This window comes from Oncorhynchus nerka, linkage group LG18, assembly GCF_034236695.1.
Source record: "Oncorhynchus nerka isolate Pitt River linkage group LG18, Oner_Uvic_2.0, whole genome shotgun sequence".
Classification (NCBI taxonomy): Eukaryota; Metazoa; Chordata; class Actinopteri; order Salmoniformes; family Salmonidae; genus Oncorhynchus; species Oncorhynchus nerka.
The window spans coordinates 54,670,300-54,679,698 of record NC_088413.1 but is presented as its reverse complement, the minus strand read 5'-3'; the positions used below and the strand labels follow the sequence as shown (position 1 = coordinate 54,679,698).

General features: G+C 44.6%; 1 pseudogene; it reads right to left on the bottom strand.

The window, feature by feature from the left end:
• Nucleotides 1-1,257: 1,257 nt before the first annotated feature.
• Nucleotides 1,258-9,399, bottom strand: part of LOC115146123 (leucine-rich repeat and immunoglobulin-like domain-containing nogo receptor-interacting protein 2) — a 42,142-nt pseudogene continuing 34,000 nt past the window's right edge.

Genomic DNA, 9,399 nt, shown 5'->3' with positions numbered 1-9,399 from the left:
TAGTGAGGGGGAAATCATCCTGATTTAATGTGCTCAAGGAGTAAGAACCCGGGCTTGATGACGTCATAGTGGACTCTCCCTCCAGTGCTTTCCTCGGATGTGAATCCATATTCTGATATAACAACGTCAATGTATGATGCGATGCACTTCGATCTTTTTATTTCTCTCATCTTTCACAGTGTGCGTCTTACTGACACTTGCCTTGTTTTAATGGTGAATTGCAAAGGGAAGCAGTGAGGTTAGTGGTCTAGATAGGTGTGAGGTTAAGCAGGATGCTCAAGCTAATGGTGTGCTTGGGGCCTCATTCTAAGTAGAGATGAGGATGTAATTCTGCCTGGCTGCTGTGCGATTATCAGAATGGATGCCATTTGTGTTGTAGGGGATATTATTTGGTCTGTCTCTTTATAGAAACATTTTAAGAAGCGGTTGGAACGTTTCCCTGCATTATTTTCAATTAAATTTATTTTACTGCTGGCACAATATGTTTGCTATAATCCATGTAGAGACACCAAGTTTAATTACAGGCATAAAATAAAGCTAATAACATAATGTTTCCTCTCCAGATCACAAAGCAGAGCATCTCAAATGATTCACAGATGCTTAGGCGCCTGTGTTAGCACCAATCATTAAAGCACTGATTAGTAAATCCTCTTCATCTAAGAGAAATGGCCTACGGATAGGAGACAGTCATATCATCCATGTGATATTTCTCCCTATTCTTTACTGGAGCACTCTGTGGAGAAACAACCGCAACAAAAGTGATAAAAATCAGATAGGTGGGACTTTGATCTTGTCTTCTTGAATATTCCCTGTGTGCATTCTCCAAAGATAGATCAACTTTTAACCATTAACGTGATAGGATCAAGTGCTTTAACAGATCTCTGTAAAGAGAAGGGAGCTGAATGAAAACGTCAGCAGGAGCTGCATTTATCTGAGTTTCAGGAGACGGAGAGATTCAGGGTCGTTGGGTATATTCGGTGTGGTTTTAGAAGAGCGCTGAATTAAACATCTGGTGGGAAAACAATATATACCCATTTGTCATCTTTCCTTGGCCTGCGTCATAGGATCGCTACAACAAACTATCTGTACCCTTGCAACAACACACCACGTGTTAGTTTCTGGTTTACATTTAGCTAAGGAGTCTGCACATCTTTGGTTCGCTATTACACTATCATACAGTTTAGGCCTATGACGTCAAGTAAAAATGAAAGTACTGATATGTCTTGGAAATGACAAAATATTAATGACCACATGAAGCTGTATGATTACGATTTATTTCCGTTTGAAAATATACCCATAAATTTATTATATGAAAACATTTAAACAACCTTTAACATTGTATCACAACTGGATCACACATGTTGACACCTAAAATCCCCGCTTTTACAAAGAGTTGCCCTTAATGTTATTCTTTTAATACACATTTTTTTTCAACAGTTAAAACATTTCCACAAAAACACCACAACTTTCAAATGCCATCAATGAAATACCCAGAAACCTATTTTAACCCAAGAGAGGCCTCGGGACATGCCAGCTTGAAGCATTGGGGCCAAAGAAAAATGAGAGGGGATACAATACAACCCATAACTCACCAGGCTGAGATTTGTCCTGTTCAAAGGGGACATTGGCCAGTAAATCTTTGCTAGTGTCTAGTCTAGTCACTGACTGTTTATTTTACATTACATCAGGGGATTTTGCTGGCAGGAAAATCTGCAATTGATTTATAATGTAATAAAAGGGGATTTAACATAAGATATTTATCTTCTGTGTTTTTTTCCAAGCAATAACCAAAATTTTCAGCTGCTACTATTTCTTCAGCAGGAAGATACCTTGAGTTCTTCTAGTGCTTTTAGCTGAAATCCCACTTGAAGTTGTAAATATCGTGTGTATACATTTTTCTTGAGTTGAAGCTCGAGTTGCCAAAATCCCGCTATGCATATCTTGAGGTGGTACAAAGAGGAACAATGGCCTACTTGAAAATATTTATGAAGCAGGTCTCTTGGATATTGTTCGTAGTGATTTGCATGTGCATACAAACATACGTAACACTACATTTTACTCAACAAACACACCTGCTGCTTAGATGGTTATTAGACACAATTTTCTCCAGACATGACAGAGCAATGACAGCTCCACTGTCATCTCAACTTCTCCCTCGTCACTCCCAGAGACTTCATTTCTCACCTTGGTGTCACGCCGAGTCTACAACATCATTAGTCATCACATCACCAGCGTAGCACAGGCTCAGCGCTGTATCACTGCCTCACTCTCATTGATATGTGGGCTATATAGTATTATATCCAGTGTATTGTATGATAACATCATTTTATATAAACAATTCCACAGTATCATAGATCACTATTATATCAACATGTCCACTGAATCACTAGATCACCTTCATATCAACACCACTATATCGGTACATCACTTTCATTTTCACAACTCCACTGTATCAAAGAAAACTTTGAAAATGATATGCACTGTATTTTGTTTGTTACTATCATATGTGTTTGTAAATTTAAATCATTTTCATGTTGACTCGTCTGGGCCCGCTTGTTTCATTTGCCTCCGCTGCTGTCCCATTCGATTTGCGGGGAACGTACTCAATGTCGAAGTTGCTCTTGTGCCTTCCCTTCCCACGACTCCATGCAAACAGGAGGAGGAAACAGAAGATGACCACGCCCAGGAAAGACAGGCAGCCCATGGCTGTGGAGATGATGATGGTCTTCAGGTCTATGGGGTTTGTCATATTGTACAGGAGGGTGCCGTTGGCCCAGGTCCCGTTGGAGTCCGCCAGGAGTCCGCTCTTGTTGGTGTAGAGCGATCTATCGCTGATGCCCAGGCTCTTCACAGCCAGCGAGGCTGACATGCTGGCATTACCCGCCACATTACTGGCCACACACAGGTACACACCATTGTCGTGCAGCTCCGCAGCCTTAATCTCCAGGGTGCCGTTGGTATGGACTGTCACCCTCCCGGTGCTTTTGGCTGTGACATAGTGTCTGTGTGGCGTCACCCAGGCCATGGATGGCCGTGGAGCCCCGTCTGCTATGCAGTTGAGCCAGACAGGCTGCCCCTCTTCTGTCAGCAGCAGCTGAGTGGTGTTGGGCCCGATCCGTGGCTTGGTGCAGGTCACATACCGTGACACCAGCGGCTCCTTGAGGTCCCGCAAGGGTTTCCCACGGATGCGCTCAGGGGCACTGCACTCGGGCTGGGGGTCAGGGAGCTGCAGCAAGGGTGGCTTCCGGCCACTCAGCAGCCATAGGAGCCGGCAGTCGCACACCAGAGGGTTCCCCCCCATAAGCAGCGTCTGCAGGCTGTCAGGGGACGCAAACACAGCTTGCTCCACAGAGTCCAGCTGGTTGTGCGACACATCCAACATGCGCAGGTTTGGTAGTGCCAGGAAGGCCAGCGGTTCAATGTAAGCCAGCTGAGCCCCTCGCAGGTGCAACTCCTGCAGTCGTGGAAGCTTGTCTAGCACCCCTTGCTGGATGTGCTGGATGCGGCAGAAGGATAAGTTTAGGTGCGTGAGGTAGGGCAGGTTGCGTAGAGCAGGGCCGGGAAAAGAGGACAGGTTAGTGTTGGTGACGGTGAGTGTGGTGAGGTTGAGACCGTGTAGCGACAGAGCGGGGAAGACTTCCAGCCAGGGCCAGTAGTCAATCTCCAGGTGGCGAAGGTGGGGAAGTCTTTTGAAGGAGTAGGGCTTCAGGGCACCAATGCCCAGGTGGCGCAGGCGGAGTTCCACCAGGCTGTGTAGGTGCCCCAGGGCATCAGTGGGCACAACAGTCAGGTTGCAGCGCTCCAGGGTGAGGCTCTGCAGGCCCAGCAGGCCAGTAAAGGCCCTCTGGGAGATGAACACCAGCTCATTGTCACCCACCTCCAGAGACATCAGCCTCCGAAGGTCCTGGAAGCCGTGGTCCAGCAGCACCACCAACCGGTTGTGGCTGAGGTCCAGACTGGTGAGGTTGGCCAGGCCAGAGAGCACACCGGCGGGGACCAGCTGGAGGAGGTTGCTGTGGAAGTTCAGCGAGCGCAGGGAAAGCTGAAATTTGAAGGAGCCTGGTTCGACCACGCCTATCAGGTTATCGCTGAGGTCTAGATCCTCAGCTGTAGAAAGGAGGAGAAGTTGTCCGGTGTAATGCTCCGCAGTTTGTTCTTGCTCAGATCCAGAAGCCGAGTCTCAATGGGGATGCCCTCGGGGATGGTAGGCAGTCTTTTGCGGTGGCAGCTGACTGACTTGGTCTGGGCGGAGCAGTCGCAGCGAGCGGGGCAACCCAGGACGCAGCTAACCAGCAAGAGCAGTACAGCCCCACCCAGAAGAGGGTAGCAGTGGTACAGGGCAGAGCGCCGCATGACTTTTACCCACGCTGCCCTCTGTCACGGCACAGCTTGGTATCCATGCAGACCACCATCACGGTACAGCCCTGCAGCACAAAAACACACACAAAGAGCAGCACATTAGAATATCTAATATTAAATTTCATGCAAAATAGCACTGTTTTTTATAAAAAAAAGCTTTACTGCCAACAAAGCTTTCCCCCTGCTGCTTTCTTTCCCCCCACCTTCCGTCACTCTTCATCTGTTCCCCATCTCTTGCTCTCACTCCATCCTTTCTAACACTTTCTTTCCTATCACACTATCAACACTTTTTTCCTTTATCAGCAGGTTTTGTCAAATGAAATTCAAATCAAGTGCATTGACACAAAGCAATATGCTTAATTGAAAAATGTGCTATGACGTTCAGCTGCATCAGAATAGGACATGGTATCTGTCATGTAACAAAAAACAGGAGCACATTGTTACAATGCTTGTGGCCAGGACTGACCCTGGTCGCACCTCAGAGACGAGGCAGAGACCCTATTGGATATGCAAGGAGGCGGGAGACAGGAGTTGAACCAGGGGCTGCTCTGTTCCCACAGGAAGAAAATAGAAGGATAGGGAAGAAAATGCCTCCTGGTCAACAGGTTGTTGGCATAGTAGAAGGTCTGAGACGTTTGCCTGAATGCATCTGTTGTGTATTCTATAAACCTTGCCTATTATGGATCCTACTCCGGGTATTATGTCCTGTTACAATTTTAAAATAATAAACTAACACAAAACCATGTCGAGGTGAGCAGATGGTAAGCACAAAGACAGACATACGTGCACATTTCCGCTGAGGTGAGTGACACATTCACTGAAAAGATGGGGTGAGTATGCACATACGCACGTCATGCACACACGCAAAAACACACACAGCACTCATCCCTCTCCCCGACTCTGAAGAGCTGCACTCTGGTGTCTTCACTACCATCTTTCTCTCTTTCCCACCCTTTCGCTCTCCCTTATTATATATCTCGCTCTCTTCAGTATCTATCTGTCTCTCTGTCTCTCTTTCTCTCTTTGCTTCTGCTACTCTACTGTTCTCTTGTCCTCTGGTCCTCCCTTCTCACACATCTTCCTCACACCTTTTCTCTCTCTCGCCGTCATTGCCCTGGAAGAAGCCCCATTCTCTATATTCTCCCATCCCCATGGGCTGTGTTTTATCGATTGTGACACAGACACATCAGATACCAGGAATGTAGCCTTTTACAAAGAGCAGGCCGTTGCCATAGCAACCACAAACCCTCCCTCCCATCCGCTCTATGTGGTCTGCCAATCAAATTAATGAAAAAAAGAGGACTCGTTTTTTAATATTCTCAAGGTCTGCACAAAACATGCATTGAATATATTTAAAATCTCTGCTTCATTAACACGCAAGCGTCGAGGTTACAGTGTCTCGAAACTGTCAGCCTGCTTGGTTATTTGTCGAGCTGTCTGATTGCCTACCCGTCTGCTGGTCTGTTAAGTATCTCTGGGTATCTATCTGCCTTTCTTCAAGCCTGTCTGGGTCTGGGTCTTCTTATCCCTCTGCCTTTACCTATCGGGTACCTACCTACCTGTCTGTCTGTCGGTCTGTCTGTTTCTGTATGTGAGTGTGTGTCTGTTTGTGTGCCAATCAGTCTTTCCGACAATCTGTCAGTGAGACTAAGTCTGTGTCTGTATCTGTCTCTATCAGTCTATCAAGTTACCTGTCTATCTGTCTCTCTGCTGGTGTATCTATTGGTCTGTACAGTATGTCAATTAGTCAGTCTTTCTGACAGGATGCCAGTGTGCTTGGTCTGGTCTGGCACATCCTTACTCCCTTGAAACTATGCCAGAATGTTTGTTGCCACTTTGGACCACTAGAATTGTTGGACAATGGAGAACAACCCTGAGAAGTCTGGATAAGAAGAGAAGGGTGAGGGGTCATTCAGAAGTACAGACCTACAGGGTATAGAGCTTTTTAGGATAAGAGACGCAGTTGGATTTGATATGCAGTTAAACTGTAGAAAATCTGACAGGCGAATGAGAGCCTAGGGTAGACGCATGAGTCACGGTGGGAGAGAGGAAGAGAGAGAGAGACAAAATAAACAGGAAATATAAGAAATTATGAAAAAAGCCTGTGCTAGATTGGGTAAAAGCCTAACTTGCCTGCTGAGTTTGTAGTTTATACCAGCAACACAAGTTCAAATAAAAGGAGACTTTTAAACTTTTTAAAATATACTATATGAGTGCACACTCACTGACTGTGTTATTGTTCAGAGAGACAACTCATGTTCACTTAGGTTAATCTTACATATTCACTTGCTTTACTTTCAATTGTTACATTTTTCAGTGTTCATACAAACTCAATATAAGACATACTGAATATGTATAAAGAGATATATGAATACTGTGTATTAATATACTGTGTTCTTCACATACTGTAGTTCGTTCTAATATATCTACTACTATACATTACCTTTTTGTTACACTGCTTATACACACTGCGTGTTTATATACTGGATTCTTGACATAGCTCACTGTAATATATACAGTACCATTCCAAAGTTTGGACCACCTACTCATTCAAGGGTTTTTCTTTTTTTATAGATTGTAGAATAATAGTGAAGACATCAAAACTATGAAATAACACATATGGAAACATGTAGTAACCAAAAAAGTGTTAAACAAATCAAAATATATTTTATATTTGAGATTCTTCAAAAGAGCCACACTGTACCTTATAACGACAGCTTTGCACACTCGTGGCATTGAAGGTAGACCTTGAAATACATCCACAGGTACACCTTCAATTGACTCAAAACATGTCAATTGGCCTATCAGAAGCTTCTAAAGCCATGACATCATTTTCTGGATTTTTCCAAGCTGTTTAAAGGCACCGTCAACTTAGTATGTAAACTTCTGACCCACTGGAATTGTGATACAGTGAATTATAAGTGAAATAATCTGTCTGAAGACAATCATTGGGAAAATTACTTGTGTCATGCACAAAGTAGATGTCCTAACAGACTTGCCAAAACTATAGTTTGTTAACAAGACATTTGTGGAATGGTTGAAAAACTAATTTTAATGACTCCAACTTAAGTGTATGTAAACTTCCGACTTCAACTGTATATATACAGTAATTTTTGTAATATGTAATTTTTCCAACAATTGTTCTTAAAATTCTTAAAATAAAGTGGTGATCCTAACTGACCTAAGACAGGGCATTTTTACTAGGATTAAATGTCAGGATTGTGAAAAACAGAGTTTAAATGTATTTGGCTATGTAAACTTCCGACTTCAACTGTATATATACTGCTGAAGTATCATTCTTACTATATACACTGCTCAAAAACATAAAGGGAACACTTAAACAACACAATGTAACTCCAAGTCAATCACACTTCTGTGAAATCAAACTGTCCATTTAGGAAGCAACACTGATTTACAATAAATTTCACATGCTGTTGTGCAAATGGAATAGACAACAGGTGGAAATTATAGGCAATTAGCTAGACACCCCCAATAAGGAGTGGTTCTGCAGGTGGTGACCACAGACCACTTCTCAGTTCCTATGCTTCTTGGCTGATGTTTTGGTCACTTTTGAATGCTGGCGGTGCTTTCACTCTAGTGGTAGCATGAGACGGAGTCTACAACCCACACAAGTGGCTCAGGTAGTGCAGCTCATCCAGGATGGAACATCAATGCAAGCTGTGGCAAGAAGGTTTGCTGTGTCTGTCAGCGTAGTGTCCAGAGCATGGAGGTGCTACCAGGAGACAGGCCAGTACATCAGGAGACGTGGAGGAGGCCGTAGGAGGGCAACAACCCAGCAGCAGGACAGCTACCTCCGCCTTTGTGCAAGGAGGAGCAGGAGGAGCACTGCCAGAGCCCTGCAAAATGACCTCCAGCAGGCCACAAATGTGCATGTGTCTGCTCAAACGGTCAGAAACAGACCCCATGAGGGTGGTATGAGGGCCCGACGTCCACAGGTGGGGGTTGTGCTTACAGCCCAACACCGTGCAGGACGTTTGGCATTTGCCAGAGAACAACAAGATTGGCAAATTCGCCGCTGGCGCCCTGTGCTCTTCACAGATGAAAGCAGGTTCACACTGAGCACATGTGATAGACGTGACAGAGTCTGGAGACGCCGTGGAGAACGTTCTGCTGCCTGCAACATCCTCCAGCATGACCGGTTTGGCGGTGGGTCAGTCATGGTGTGGGGTGGCATTTCTTTGGGGGGGCGCACAGCCCTCCATGTGCACGCCAGAGGTAGCCTGACTGCCATTAGGTAGCGAGATGAGATCCTCAGACGCCTTGTGAGACCATATGCTGGTGCGGTTGGCCCTGGGTTCCTCCTAATGCAAGACAATGCTAGACAGTGTGTTGCACCACAGACTGTCCAGGAGTTGGCGGATGCTTTAGTCCAGGTCTGGGAGGAGATCCCTCAGGAGACCACCTCATCAGGAGCATGCCCAGGCGGTGTAGGGAGGGCATACAGGCACGTGGAGGCCACACACACTACTGAGCCTTATTTTCACTTGTTTTAAGGACATTACATCAAAGTTGGATCAGCCTGTAGTGTGGTTTTCCACTTTATTTTTTTTTGGAGTGTGACTCCAAATCCAGACCTCCATGGGTTGATAAATTAGATTTCCATTGATCAGTTTTGTGTGATTTTGTTGTCAGCACATTCAACTATGTAAAGAAAAAAGTATTTAATAAGAATATTTAATTCATTCAGATCTAGGCTGTGTTATTTTAGTGTTCCCTTTATTTTTTTGAGCAGTGTATTTTGGTGTATATACGCATAGATTGTATTTGGATGACTGACACAGTGTTATTTGGTTTGCTAACTGGATTTGATCTGACATTCTTGATTTCTCGTTTCTCGATTTTTATTATTTATTATTGTGTACTTGTTTGACATTTTACTACGCTGTTAGGAGCTAGTAACACAAGCGTTTCGCACCCGCTATAACATCTGCTAAATGGTGTATGTGACCAATACATTTTGAGTTGATTTGATTTACTCTCAGAACCGCCTCTCCATTTTCTGTGGTTATCAATCCATAT